The sequence below is a fragment of the Caloenas nicobarica genome, chromosome 16 (assembly GCF_036013445.1).
Source record: "Caloenas nicobarica isolate bCalNic1 chromosome 16, bCalNic1.hap1, whole genome shotgun sequence".
NCBI classification, from domain to species: domain Eukaryota; kingdom Metazoa; phylum Chordata; class Aves; order Columbiformes; family Columbidae; genus Caloenas; species Caloenas nicobarica.
Window position 1 is genome coordinate 7,917,705 of NC_088260.1, and position 15,103 is coordinate 7,932,807.

Sequence of the window (15,103 nt, forward strand, 5' to 3'; positions counted from 1 at the left end):
GAACGAATCCAGATTGACAACGGTTGCCAGAGGAGGCAAATGAATTCAGGAACACGGTAACGCTGTGCTCAGCAGAGCTCCAGGTAAATGAATTCGCTGTAAGCGGAGCTGAAGAGAGCCTGAGCCACTGCCCGGCGTGCACGCCGCCTGTCAGGCTGCGCAATGAGCTCTGGTGAACCACCCGAGCCACGAACGGGGCACACGCTCCATGGCAACGCCGGACACCAGCGCCCAGCCAGGGCCTTCCCAGCCGGTTGCAGCACCACCCGGCCGTGCCGCACCCTCTGCTCTCACAGGTGGTTCCTCGCACGTCCCGGTGCTCGCGCCTGGCTCCACGGGGCACTGACACGTGTCACGTCCAGCCCGGCCCCGCCGACGGCGAAGTCCTCCGGGGGTGGTGAGCCGGAGCTGCCGCGAAGCCCCCCCGCAGCCCTAGGGCCCGGCGGCTGCGCTGGCGGCACCACGGCCCTCCCCGACCGGCCGCCCCGGGGCTGCCCGGGACCGGGCTACCAGCACCGCGGGCCCGCCGCGCCCACAGCGCATGCGCGCGGCCCTGCTTCCCAGTGACATCACGGACGGGCCGCTAGCATCGCGCTCGGCGCTCCTCTGCGTCTGCCTGGTTCCCGGGAAGGAGGATCGCCGAATCATCGCTGTCACGCTTCTTCCCTCCCCCAGGCGGAGCGGCGCTCGGTGAGAGACGGTGGGGAGGCGGGGGGGGTGGGGTGGGGTGAGGTCAGGGCCCTGCACCCCCGCCGCCACGGGGGGACTCCCGGCTCGGCCGCTGGGGAGGCGCGAGCAACGCCCGGAGGCGGCGGCGGAGCGGGTCGGACGCGCCCGGCGCCGCGGGGGGAGGAACGTGCGCCGGCGCGGGGGCGTCGCCACGGCAACGGCGGAGCGGCCGCGCGCGTCGGCCCGCCGCGTGCCGGGCCGGCGGCAGAACCCGCGCGGGGCGCGCGCCCGGGGGACCGTTATTGCCCGCCCGCCTCGCGCCTCCTGTGACGGGCCGCAGCGCTTGGCTTGTGGCGGGTGCCGGGCCGGTCGCCGGCGCTGGAGCGTGTACGCGGAGTTTGTCCCGGCCGGAGGAGCGAGTCGGGGTGGGAATGCGCCCCCGGTGGGACGAATACTTGGGGGAGATGCCGCGTCTGTGCCTGCCGTGAGGCCTCCGCTAGGTAGAAGTGATGTTTTGATTCGAGGCTGCATCTACTTAATCGCAGTGAAGCTGCGCTGAGGCAGTTTGCTTGGAGAGCCTCTGTGCTATGTCTTTTCTGGCAGCTGTACTACTAATGTGCTTTGAGTTCAGCATACACCCGATCAAATATTTAATATCAGTGAGCCATAAATACCAAACTTGTAATGCGGTTTACAGTTCTAACATAGTGAATTTTACAACTGTCTCAGAATAATCCCAGTGCTTTGCTTTTATCGCCAACAGAAATAAGCGTTTTTAAGGTATTTAAAAGTAAGCGATAGTGACCAAGCTTACGTGAACAGTGCTCGAGCAGACTGAGGTGAGGCAGGGAGCTGCATCTGCTGCGTTCTGCACCCGGCTCTGCCCACGGAAAGCACAGCCCAGGTGGGTCGATAATCACTCTGTGCCTTCCCCTACCGTCTGCAAAGTGGTAGTGACAGTCCTCAGGAAGAGTTAAAAGTGCTTTAATACCCTTCAGCTGGAAGCATTTACAAAATAAAACAGATTATTGTTAATAATATGTATAGTAATATGGAAAAATAATATTGTATTTATCAACTGGACAGAGCTCTGATCAACCTGGTCTGGTCTCATAGCTGACCTTGCTTTGAGCTGGAGATCAGACTGCAGAACTCCTGAGGTCTCTTCCAGCCGGAGTGATTCTATGGCTGCATAATCAGCACACCGTAATCCGATAATGCAAACTTCTATTCAGGTATAGCCTGTGGAAATCTACAAAACTAGGCCCATTTCAACAGATTGAATCGAAGCCCTAGGTTTTTACTTTGATTACTATCAGAAAATGAAGGAAATCTTGCCTTAATGGGTATTTCACAGATTGATTCATCGAAGGGGAATGAAAAAGATCAACACCTCTCATTTATCTTCACAGTACATAACCTGGGTGTGCTACTCCTCGTTCACGGAGCCCAGCAGTGGTACTTTCAGTTTTTTGGGTAGCGGGGTTTACTTGCTTTTGCACCCTCTACTGGCAGTCTGATTCTGCAGCCAGGTATTCACGCTTCTTTTGTTGTGTATTTTCCTTCTCAATAGTACTGGCTGTTTGAAATGAAGAAAATGCCTTATACAGCTCCTTTATATGCCACTATGCATTAGAAAATAATGTCCAAATTCAGTAGCTTCATTTTGAAAAGGACCAGGTGAAAAACAGACATGGTGTGTGCTCTGGAAAAAACAGAAGACATGAGAGATGCAAATCTATGTGTAACTTTTATTCCTTCACTGGGAGTCGTTTTGAAGGGTGCTTCATGCTTTTTAGCACAGTCTCTTTGTGACCTGTCATTCTTCCAAAGCTCCTTCCACCAGCCCCCAATTTTAGTGGCATTTCTGTGAGGCTTTTAGAGAGGGCTCTGTGACTGGGAAGAGTTTAATTAATAATTTCTTCTGTCTGCATAAGTTATATGGAATATAGAGGACATTTTATTTATTTTTAGCTAAATGACTATATTTTAAAGAAACTACTGGAAGAACTGCTTGTTTTCTAGTGATTCCTATGGACATTTTTATTGATTTACAGGTAAACTAGTTTTTTCTTGTTGTAAAAATATCCTTGTGATCAGGAAATCTGTGTTCTGGCTCAGATGTGTCATTATCAGTTATAAAGATTCTGCAGATGGAAATTATGTTGGTGCATGCACTGGAAGAGGTGCCAGTTTCTAATATCAGATAAATAGTCTGGTTTTGGTTAATTGGTGCAAAGACTTATTTTTAAGTATTAGAATTACAGTATTCAAATTGTAACATATTTGGGAGCAGATCTGTTGACTAAGTACATTGCATCTTTTCTAACCCTGTTGACCATTTTAGAAAACTGTGAGTTTCTTTTTGCGAAGAACCACTTAACTACTGGCTTATATATGTTCTTACATTCTAAAGAGACAACTTTTTTGGCTCTCTATCACACAGTACATTGGGCTATATTTTGGTTCTTGTTTGCGTACCTTTTATTTTTAATTTGAATGTTATTTCTCTGCAAGCTCAGCTGTAAAAACATACTATTTCATTGGAACAGTAAGAACTGTAAACCAGTCATCGCTAATTAGTTTAGATGGGAGATTTAATGCTGAAGATTATGGTTTTCTGAAATTATATTCTATGAAGCACTATCTTCATTGGGGAAAATAGCTATTGTTTTGTCGTAGCTATGTTGGATTATAGATGTATATCAGTGAGATTTCTGGGATTGCAAAGAAAAATTTAGTAATGATTAAAAAAAGGTTGACCTTTCCTTTTTGAACACCTTTTCTGAGTTGTACTGCTGATACGTTACTTTTGTACAAACTTGAAACCTCAGCATAGTTTTACATGTTTGTGTGTGTCTTTATGAAGAAAAAAGGTAAGTTTAATAGCAGTGTTTTGATTCAAAAAATACCTGTGTGGATAGATTTATGCTTTCTTTGTAATAATGCAGTTTGCACTAGAATATACTTGGTAGTACAAATGAAGGGTTTCAGATTAGTAGTAGCTTAACTTTTTGCTGTTTTTTTTTCCAAATTATTGGTCTCCATGGGGTAGTAAAAATGATTACAAAGCAATGAGAATAAATAAATCTACCAAAAAAACTGCACAATTTTTGCGCAAGCAAGCCAGCTTCCTTTTGAGCTCTGTGCTGGCACAGTTGTATGATTAAAAAAATGGATTTTTTTTTGCTGTTCATAACCAATAAAAATAATTTCACAACTGTAATGAATGCACTTCCTATGGTTCGTTTTAATTATATGCAGCTAATGATGGCATAACTCACCATTTCAAAAATTGTTTCAGTGGCATTTATGACTTGGTGTAAATGCTCATGTGTCATAGGATTATTTGAAAGAACTGGAACTTTGAGAGATGTCAGGTTTGCTGTGTTGAGAAAAGTGACTCATTAAACAATAGGTGCTAGTTATCAAGAGCACATTGTAGAGCATGTTTAGGCGACAGATTTACTTTAAAAAAGAGGTATTACTGGATGTCATTTAAAAAGGCATATATTAGCCTTGAAAGTTTCCAGACCACTAAACTGGAGAACCCAGGCTATGTCATGATTCAGAAGCATTTAAAATATTAATCAGTATTTTCTGCATCTCAGAAGTGAAAGTTATAGGGGAAATCCACCTTTTCTATAAATGGATTTACCAGTTCAGGTCTTTAGATTTGTAACATCACATTGTAAGCAAATTAGGAGTCTTAGGAGCAAAAAATCTTTTAGTCAGCAAATTTTCTCTTTCATGATTTATTTTTAAAGGTCACAAGGTGACCATTACAGTCAAAAAATAGTAATTTGTACAGGAAAACCTTTCCAGATGAGATGCAACCCTGTCCTAAACCAGCCTAAGTTTCCCAGAGCTGCTGGGTGACTGTTGGGTGTAAGGTAAAGCTGAGCAAGAACTATTTGGAAAGAAACATAAAATAATGTCTACTTTTTTTTTTTTTTAGTTATTCCCTAGTTTTGCAGTGGAAGCAAAACTTCTTTGATTTAGGGGAGGGAAGGATTCTGCTTAAAACCTACCAGATAGTAATCTTAGGACAGACTTTTTGCACTCAGACAGCTGGAGCAGCTGTAGATTCCCCACTGAAATGGAAATGCAACAATTCGAGATTTAGAAAGGTAAAAAGTGTGACTAGAGCATTAAATAGAAGGGCCATATGATACGAAAATTAAGCTCTGTGTTTATTATAAAGAAAATCCTAGTTGTAGAAGGGAAAAAAATGAACTTGTTCCACCACTTTCTTTTTTCCTCAGGAGAAAACACAGAATACATCCTAGGTAATAAATCTGTTTTATGGCTCACAAGAGAAAGGGTGGAGAAACTCCCATTATTTTCTTCCCAGAAACTGAAATACACATGAGCTAACATGGGAGACACTGGGATTTTCATCCGACAAATGCACAGCTGGCTTCTGCTTTTATTATTTTTGTAAGCCTAATAATTTTTCATTTGATTAGCTGGTGGCTGACAAAACTATCACTTGCTCAGCGTTTTGTACATTTAGTAGAGTAGGTGTGATGCGAAAAGATATTGTAATACGTACCCAGAAGCATAGCTCAACTTGTTCAGTTGATGAGAAATTTCTACTTGCCTCTCCTTAAAATGTAAGTTTCTATCATCAGGATTTGAGTTTGAGTATCAAGAAAGTAACTTCTTGAGAACTAGAAACAGGAGAATTATGTAAGCATCTGAGGATTTTTTTTTTTAATTCACATTGTAGAATTGCATGATGCTCTACACATATAAATAAATTGACAGGAATCAGTTGGCAGTCTGTAGTGCCAATTTTGCCATGAGAAAGTGGTGAGACTATTTGAGGGAAAAAAGTCACAGGTAGTGTTAGGAAGTGGGAGAGGTAGAGCTGCAAACAAGATATATCAAGGATTTTAAGTCTACACAGAGTGAGCTGTGGAGAAGACCCATGGGCACACTTAATGTGTCCCCCCCGCTCCAAACCCACCCAAAACAATGAGACAAATTAATAAAGTGAGAACAGATGTCAAAGTGGGAGAATAGGAGCCATCTAGGAACGAGCTTGCTCAGAGCCATGTTTGTGCAGACCTCTGTAAAGCCATGGATTCTCAATTTGAAATCATGAGAATGGCCTGTCACAAAAGTTTTTCATGTGCCTTGTGCAGAATAAAGAAAACGGATTCAAGAACCCAGTATCCTGGTCTGTTTTGCATTGACCATTAATACCGGGGACAATGCAGATTGGTTTCTTCTGTATTGACTCTCCTGGTGTTTAAAGTGCTAAGCCAGGCCAAAGCTTGCTGTCTTTGCTGTCCTGGGCAAAGCAATGCTAACGCATTTGCTAAGTAAGCAGCAGAGGAAGAAGAATGCAATTTTATCCCAGATTGGTTGGTCTGTGTTTCTAATTGTTATTTTCAAAAATTCCAAAACTACTTGTTCTGGGGGCAGGAGACAACCAGAGCTATCTGCTTCCACTTGAATATTGCATGGTCTTCTCTGGTTTTAATTTGTAGCCATTTATAAATGGTAGATGCTCAAAACTATGTAAGAAGTTTTTAAGTGAAATGACCTTGAAGCTACAGGTTCATTACAAAGCCAAACCTCTACCTATTTTGAGGTCAGTTTTATGTCCTTTTACACAGTGACTGGCTGGGCAAGGAACAATTTGTAAAAATTAGTAGATTTTTGTGTACTGTTTATCTATGTTCTGACCTGGCTCCATAGCACTCACTAAACAGTCGTTGAGAAATTCAAGTTCTGTAACTAGGTTATGACTTTGCTAATTTCTGTGAGCCCGTGTATTTTCACAGATAAGGAAAATGACCTTAATGGCAAAATATGAGACTACTGAAGTGGCAGCAGATCATCAGGGGAGCTCTCTTCTGGTTGTATCTCTCTTAAAGACTTCGTGTCTGCTAGGGATCAGAATACTTGGTGTATGGGACGTGGAAGCATACGAGCCTGTACCCGTGATGGCTGGCTCCCACCGGGTGTTGCCCATTGCAAAAGCCCATGCAGCAGCTCTCCAGAGGAGGTATAATCAGTGCGGCCTACTTCACTGTCTGCCTCCTTTTTCCTCAACCTGCATTGTTAGAATTTGCATCTCTGGCTTGCCAGTATTTAGCTATTAGCTCTAATAAATTTTCTCTTCTGTGATGAGGCTGTTTGACCTTCTGAAGCTATACTTCGAATTCTTGCACCTGCGTTAGACCCTTTGATTCTTTTGTCCTCTGACATATGAGATGATGCCACAATGCTTTCCAGCTGGGCGCATATATTGCTCTGTGACGAGGGGATGCATTGCTGGTGTGCAGCTGGGGACACTGGTGGTTAGTGGAGGTCTTTGGAGCAGATGCAGCTTGGTGTGATAGCACACTTTTCCTGCAGCACAGCTCTGTGGCCCTTCTTTTCCACTCTGATCCCTTGTCCCTGATGCAGAGGGCTTTCCACCCAACTTGCAGTAGGTTGCAGAGAGAGAGAGAGTCCATAGTGCTGTGCCACATAAACAGGTGACACAGGGTCTTAACTGTGGAGAGGTCTCTAGCCTGGTGCTGTTATATAGCATTTATGCTCTTTGAAAGAGATTTGCCATGTCTGCTGCTGGTAACAGTTTGACCATATTGAACAAGGCTCTCAAGTTTGAGAGTAATTGGGAACATGTGAAACATTCAGGACTTTTATAATTTTTAATTTATTTTTTTTCTAGTTGTTTCTTTAGGCCCCCCACCTTTCGCTTCAACAATTGAGGGTGTTGGTTACTTCCTCCTGTGTTTATGTAAGAAAAGCTTTTTATAGTCCGTTTTTCCAGTTGGCGTATGTACTTCCTCCATTGCAGCTGAACATGTTATTCTTCCCACTCCCAACCACTGAAGCTAATGGAAGACCTTTGGGTTTTTTTTATTTATAATAAAACTGGGGCTGTGGGGTTGGGAATGTTATTATTTCTGCTTCAAAATGTGTTCTTCAACAAGTTGTGGTTTTTTCTTGGTAAAGGAGAAGCGCGTAAGGAAGCAAAGAATAATCAGATGTATTTACTTTACAGGACATTTAGTTTGAACTGGATATTTCCAGCTCAGCCTTTAATTATCTGAAAATCTACCTAGAAAAACATAAGTTTGTCAGAAACATGAACAGAAGTGGGCCGCGTTCTGTTTTTTGACCAAAGAAACCCCTTAATGTAATGTCAAATGTGAAGAATTTTTAAGTGTCATCCATCCCACCTTCTGCAAGGATCACAGCTGAGGTGAGAGCAGTCTAGGAGCTCCACATCCACCCATTATTTTGCCCTGTATGGATGACTCTGGCACACTGGCAGCACTTGAGCCTTGCAGATTTGGAGCTGTGCTGGAGGTCTTTCCTTCAAGCAACATCAGTTACACCAAGAAGGAAGGAGGTGGCATGGCCACTTCCACTTCATCAGCTGACAGTGGTATCCCCGTTTAGGACAGCAAGCACTGCATCCTGCTTAAGGACAGTGCAGCATCTGATTTACCGTGGCTTCACTCCTGCTTACTGAATGTTTTTATCGCCATTTGTTCAGGACTGTTATTTAGCCACAAAATAAAATTAGTAATATTTAATATTGCAGTCTTTTTCCCCCCTGTATGACAGATAACTTATTGAGAATATCTACTGGGAATATCCTTTGTTTCCTATGTTTTGAATAATATTTCTCAATGAAGGTTATGTTTTAGAACTCATTTCCCAATTAAAATGATTTTTTAATATAATCTTGTAAGGTTTTCCGACACTAATGAACACAGCCCATGACCTTCAGTGGCGAAACACATGCAGGCATGGCCATTGTGGACTGAACTACCTCACTGCTTCAGATCTTCAATATTTTTAGTCTCTATATAAGCCTTTGTTTTTCCCAAGTGACTAGTTTTAATGTGACATGTAACTCTAATCCAGTCAGGGCAGGAATTCACTCTTCTCTTTTCCCATATACTGGCTCCGCTGTAAACTTGCAGCAAAAAAGTGGATCTGAGGGATGCAGAGCTTAATTGCAATGCTGGGCCTGGAAGTCCTTGCACCTTAAATCTCATGTCTTGCCATGGGACGTCTAAGGTCCTGACAGGTCGTTTTTTAGCTTCTCTTGTATTCTGTGATTACTCTGTAAAAATAACATTTTAAAGGCACTTGCTTATTTTATTGCTCGGCCGCTAAATAATTGAAATCAGCACTTAGCTTTTAATTATAGTGATTTTATACCATAAATATAGTATAGTGCCTGACAATGTAATTGGGCACTTTTGTGATAACCCCATATTTTTTAAAATAAGGGGAAAATCTCTGAAATTCATGCCTTCATGCTTGTGCCCATTAAATGTGGTTATCATTATCTAGTTACGACGTATGTTCTTCCTAACAAGAATTCTCTTCTCTTTCATGCTGATACTATCTCCATGCTAGATTATTCCTGTCCCTAGTAGCACCTCAGGGCAAGAGTAGGAAGTAAATGTGTCCCATATGGCTGCTTTAGACAGCAGTTGTGGGCGTGAGGAGATGGGAAAGGAGAAACAATGAGATGGAGAGACCATGGGGTCTTCCTGCGTCATCCTTCCCTCATGGTCATGTAAGTAGTGCAAGCAGAGCGGGGGCACGGCCATGGCTTTTTGCACTGTCAAGCTAGTTAGGAGTAATGTGGGAGTACATTGCATTCAGGATGGGGTGAAATTATTTGTTCTCCCATGTGAGAGGAAGGGAGCCAGGGAGGAACTGTGTTCTGAGTCACCCGTTCTTCCTGGAGCGCCTCCTGGGGTGGTGCCGCTACATGCAGCCCCGTGCAAGACTGAGCCTGAAGGCTTGAACTAGCTGATTGCAAATATTTTACAGAAGTCTTATTTTCTGGTAATTACTTTAATATGATTCAGTGTTTTCTCTTTTGTCTGATCTTGTTGATGAGCCTTCATGCCTGATCTTTCCCTTGCTGTTGTGGGAGAAGGGCAAGTGTTCCCATACCATCTGCACCATTCCTGCTGGTTTGCCTCTTGTTTTCAGTGGCTGTGAGTAGGTGCATTTCGAAGCATTGTTGCTGCTTAATACAGTGGACCAAGAGTGTGTCCTTGCAGAAAAATGGCTGATGCTGGACCTGTCCTTGTGAAGCCTTTGAAACTACTAAGCTGATCCAGACACTGGGGGTAGAGCAATTTGCAGAATTGGGATCTGGGTGCTGTTTACCAGTTCACATTCCTAGTGATTCCTGAAACTGGAGCTCCTGTGGAAACCTGGAACTTTGCTTCTGAGACAAGTGCTATGTATTAACTGAGTCCAAAGGACCCAGTGTTCAACAGATATATGAAGAATGGCTAGGATTTAGGTTCTGGTGGGTCACCAACAGTATTTATAGAGACTAATAATAACAGTGAACAGACTCATTCCATTCCCAGATCTCTAGGGTTTTAAAAATCCAGCAGAACCAGCAAAATACCTAAAGCCCAGCCACTGAAATCCAGCCAAGTTTTGTAAAGATTACAATGGTAGCTTCAATTAAATATAAATTGTGCACGTTAAATGTACAATTTATTTAAAATGGGTTATTTTGCCAAACCATAAATGTACCAATAACTAAACCAAGAAATAACAGATTAAGAAATCTAAGTTTATAAGGTTTGGAAAAAAACCTTTCAGATATTTTTAATGCTTTTGTTTAACCATGTGATTCATATTTAAGCCTAGTTAGATCCAATTCATACATTTATAGCAGGCTGTACACCTCTCGTAAGCAATTGACTGCTCTGTGTTATCACGTTTGTTCACCACGGGTGTGGGGAGAGAAGTGTAGACTACAACTCATTTGCATAATCTTTTGCATGTAGTAGAAAAAAATCTGTCTCCCATTATACCTAGAAGAAATACATGGTGCTCATAATTCATATTATCCCATAAAATTTAGAAGAGCATTAAGAGACTGCAAATGAAGGTAATTTATGTATAAAACCTCATCCATGAAGAATTTATTGCCATAGTAGGTATAATATACTTTGGCACAGACTTCTTCCCTGAAACTAGTACTTGCAGACTTGCAAAAAGGAACATACCAAAGACCTTGCAGGTTAAAATACAGTCTGTTTTTTTACAAAACACATTATTATGAAGACTTTTTTGTTTGAGAGAGCTGAAATCAATCGCTTAGTTAATGTTCTGTGGATTATTGCTGATGTGTGTGAACATCTTCACTATGTGAGTTGTCTCTTTAAAATCAGTGTTAATTTAGTGGTGCTACCTTTGTGTAATTATTGGACCTTAGTGGGAATGGAGCAAGCTGCAGAACTACATTTACGTAAGACATTCTAAAGTATAATATCTAAAAATTAATATCTGCTCTGCAGAGGTAGTTTGCTAGCAGTGTCGTGAAATCCAGATCTCATTTCCTTCTGCAAGGACTGTGCTGGGAACACGAGTCCTCATCTTCCTCTCTGCACTTGGGCAAAACTGCCAGATAAAGGTCATGGGATCCATCCATCTCGTTGCCATTTTGAGACAGAGGCATTTCTGGGCGACCACAGGGAGATGTGGCTCCTGTGTCCCAGCAGATTCGTGCTGGTAGAAGCAAGGCTGAGGTAGGGCCGAGGTTACATTGCCGCAATGTTGTGTGCAGTCTTGGAGAGATTTCAGTGCTGTCTCCTCAGCATTTGGGCAGCTCATGCAGCTGGAACAAAGATATATTTCCTTTTGTTCCTTCTGCTGGGGTCTGATTTCTTTTTCCTTTTGAGAGTACAGTGTGAACATATGCTTTTATAATTGTTGCCTCTTTTTGACCCAAACACTTTTACTTCCCTGAAGGTTAATGACATGAAATGAAAATCAAGGGAAAAAGCAACCTGCTGAAACTCCAACATTTCCACGTAGTACAAAGTAACTTTAAAATAGGGAAGGATCTGGTTTACTGTAAAATATGCCACTTAAATGCACGTAGCTGGGAATGGAGAGAAACAGCTGCTAGCCTGATGTATTAGAGGGATTTTGGCTCAAGTCAGCAAGAGAAGCTACAGGACTTATTGCTATAAACATGGACCAAAGCTCTCGAGCATTATGTGCCGTGGATAGGACCTTTAAATTTCTTTCCCAAAAGATACACAGTGGTGTAGGGAAGCAGTTTGCTAGGCTTGGGTGGACAGAGGACATTATCATTTCCTCTGGGATTTTAATTAGTAATTCCAGGAAGCCTAGGTGTTTCAGGAAGTGCTATTAAAATATTATGCTGTTTCTTCAGGATGTAGATCCTTGGACAGTACACTTACACTTAGACTTTTCTCTGTTGGCTTGCCCTGCAGCAGAAATCATAAACTACTGAGAGCAAAGATAACTTCCTTTGCCAGGTGTATTAGCTGTAATTATATCTGTTGCAGAAAGAAGTAACTTCTGTCTTGAAAGTGACGTGATTTTTGAGGTCAGTGAAGATTTACCTCATCAAGGATGTCATTTTGCTGCTAAGGAAAACCTCAGTGGATTCATATCTGAAGTGCTCTGTTCAGTTTTCTGCTTTTCCAGATGGATTTAATGGAGTTGGAGATGGTGCAGAAAATGGCAACTGAAACGATCAGGGGAAATGGAACAACTGTTATGTGAGGAGAAATTGAACAGGCTGGTACTCTTTAGTTTAGAGAAAGGCAGGTATTTGTCACTGAGATTTACAAAATCATGAAAGTGATGAAAAAGCCGAATGTGAAATTAGCCCTCCAAATCCTGCGATGCAAGAACTAGAGAGCACTCAGTGAAGCTAATAGGAGATCAGGTTTAAAACAAATAAAATAAAACACTCCTTCATTTTCCGAAACTTCAGATAGTGATTTTTTTGCCACCGAAGGTAACAAAGGTACCAGCAGGTTCAAAAGGTATTAGACAATTTCATAGACAGCAGGACTACAAATGGAGAGTGAAATTACGTGCCCCATAACATCACTAATACAGCATGGAGGAGTATGGGGGGAAATGTGTGGCAAAAGCAGTCAGGCTTCTGTTTTTTCCCTAAACAACATCTGTAAATAGCATGCCACTGTTGGAAACAGGACGCTAGGCTAGAGGGACCCATCATCTGACCCTGCAGGGCATTTTTTTTCTGCAATGCTAGAACCATATGATGTTTTCCTTTGAAAAATTCTTATTGTTAGTACACTGAATTCTCATAAGGATAATAAAGAAAGAAATGGTAGCAGGTCTGTTAATATTGCCTTGTTGACACCTGAAATATGAATGTATTTTAAAGTCTGATCCAGTGATAGTGAAATGCCTGCCTGTTACTGTGCGTGTTACCAACATGGCATTTATTTGGAAAATGTACAACTTGGAAAATGAATTTTAAGTTTATGTGCTTGTTTTTCTTGGCAGTGAGTTATAGTTATCTCTGAAGTGGAAAGCCATCCAGGTGCAGTGAAGCCGTATGGTGCCATGAGTGCTCTAGCAGGAAGGTATGCAGGACAAGTATGCAGGAAGCTGAATCGGAGTAGTTTCTTCATGCTCCAGTACTGTGTGCTACTGAGATGTCTTTGTGCTAGTTCCAAGTAGGCCAAGTTGGGAGAACGGGACACAAGAGGGACTTCAGGTGATCACATTCACAGGTCAGGGGCCCAGACCTTGGCACGTGGTCCCTGTTCTAAGCACTGGGCTTTAGTGACACCACAGAGCTGCAGGGACATCCCTGCGGGTTGGGGCGTCCTCCCCATGCACCTTGTTCAGTGCCTCCCAAGTCCTGACTGCTCAGTCAAACCCTGAATATTTAGGCTACTGCTTCTTATACAGTAGCTAGCTCATTTTTTATTTATCTCTTTTAAAAAAGACATTTAGATATTGTTATCCACATCTGTAGCATTTAGAGGAGACCTGCAAAGAAGGAAAAAAAAAATCACTAATTTAATACAGGAGACAAAAAAGTTCTTTAAAATATTTTGTTCTTTAATTTTTTTAAATTAGTCTTTTGTATGCTGTATTCTTTTAAACATTAAGTATATCGACATGAACATTCTCTATTTTAATTAGAGGATGTGGGCTTTGTTCACCTGGAGCCTTTTGAATATTTATGTAGCTGCTCTGCTCTAGGCACAAGCTTTTAGCAGAGATACCGACACAAGCCATAAACTGTACCAGTGCAGCTCAGATTGGTTCATCGTGTCCAAGGAAAACTGGTAGTGCTCTGCTATTGATGGGAAATCCAGTGTAAACAAATCCATACTAGTGGTTTCAGATGTGTTATTGGGAAATGAGTTTGGCTTTTAATCAAAATAAATGGAGTGTTTGGTTCTTAAGAGTATCTTTTTTTTTTTTCCTCATTTCAGTTAAATAAATGTTAACGCAAATGAAGAGTTTAAAACTGTCTCACTAAAGCCTCAGCTAATGAGCTTTAGTTTTGTGAGACTTTAAGTGTCATCATCCTGTTTGTTTTCCAGTTTTCTTGGGAAGTACTTCAGCTACAGGGCAAAAATAAACAAAAGAAACCTTTTAAATCTTGACACTTAAATACATTTATGCATATTTTGTTAATATTTACTTCTTGCAATTTTATCTTGATCTGAAAAAAAGTTTCAGATGTATTGTTTGCTTAACAAAGATTTGACCCTCATTTTTATAGACACAGTTTTGCTACTTTTCCTATCAGCATTTAGTTCAAAGGAGAACTTCCAAGCACACAGGCAAAAAAACAGTTCTATTGTATAAAATAGAGATGTGTGGTTTATATCATGGGAGTTTAGAGAACAATGCAAAGGTCAATTGTGTTGCTTGCTCTCCTGTCACATGATGTGGGTGTGTATATGAATGCATCCCTGGAATTCCACTGTGGGATCTGCATCTTTGAAGCTGATGCTAAAATTACTGCCGAGGCTCTTCCAAAGGCGGATACTGATAGAAGATTCAATGAAATCGAAGGTCGCCAGTCTGGTAGGCGTTGAAAGATACCTGGCTATGATACTATTTCTGATTTAATAATGCGAATGGGAGGCTAGCCCTTTGTAATAATTAGGACTAATTACTGAAGAGGTGTTGACAGATGGGCTAAGAGGAAACAAACTGCCTTTATCCAGTGGCTTAGAGTCAGATTACTAGTCTTGTGTTATCTGTTTCTCAGAAAGTAGAAGCTTCAATCATTCACTAAGTCTTCAAAGGGGAAAGGGATCCTAACAATATACAGGATTTGGGATGAAGCTATGAAATACGTCTTTGACTCAAAATGGCTAAATTAATCTCCTTTCCGTAAATTATCATACTTTTAAAGTTTGAGTTACAGATGGAGAATCTGATTGTAGTACTGAAAAAGATGTGAAATCAATATTGATGACTCTCCTGTTGTTATTTGTGACTGCTCCTGCTCATGGATTAGTCTAAACTCAGTTCCTTGCTGATAATTTTATTAATATGAATTATTTTATGCCCTATTATGCCGTGTTTGCTATCCACGTGAAATGGAGACAAGGGAAAATACTTAGCACTCTCACGTTCAGCATTTGTTTTA

General features: G+C 41.8%; 1 protein-coding gene across 2 annotated transcripts in view; it reads left to right on the forward strand.

Annotated features, from left to right (window-relative positions):
- Positions 1 to 629: 629 nt before the first annotated feature.
- GNB1L (G protein subunit beta 1 like) overlaps positions 630 to 15,103 on the forward strand; it is a 41,813-nt gene continuing 27,339 nt past the window's right edge. Inside the window, exon 1 of one of the 2 annotated variants that reach the window (XM_065646628.1) lies at positions 630 to 690. The gene's annotated coding sequence lies outside the window, so the exon portion shown is untranslated. Of the gene's footprint in view, positions 691 to 1,479; positions 1,574 to 15,103 lie in introns of those variants that run through there. The other variant, XM_065646627.1, reaches the window with a different exon arrangement.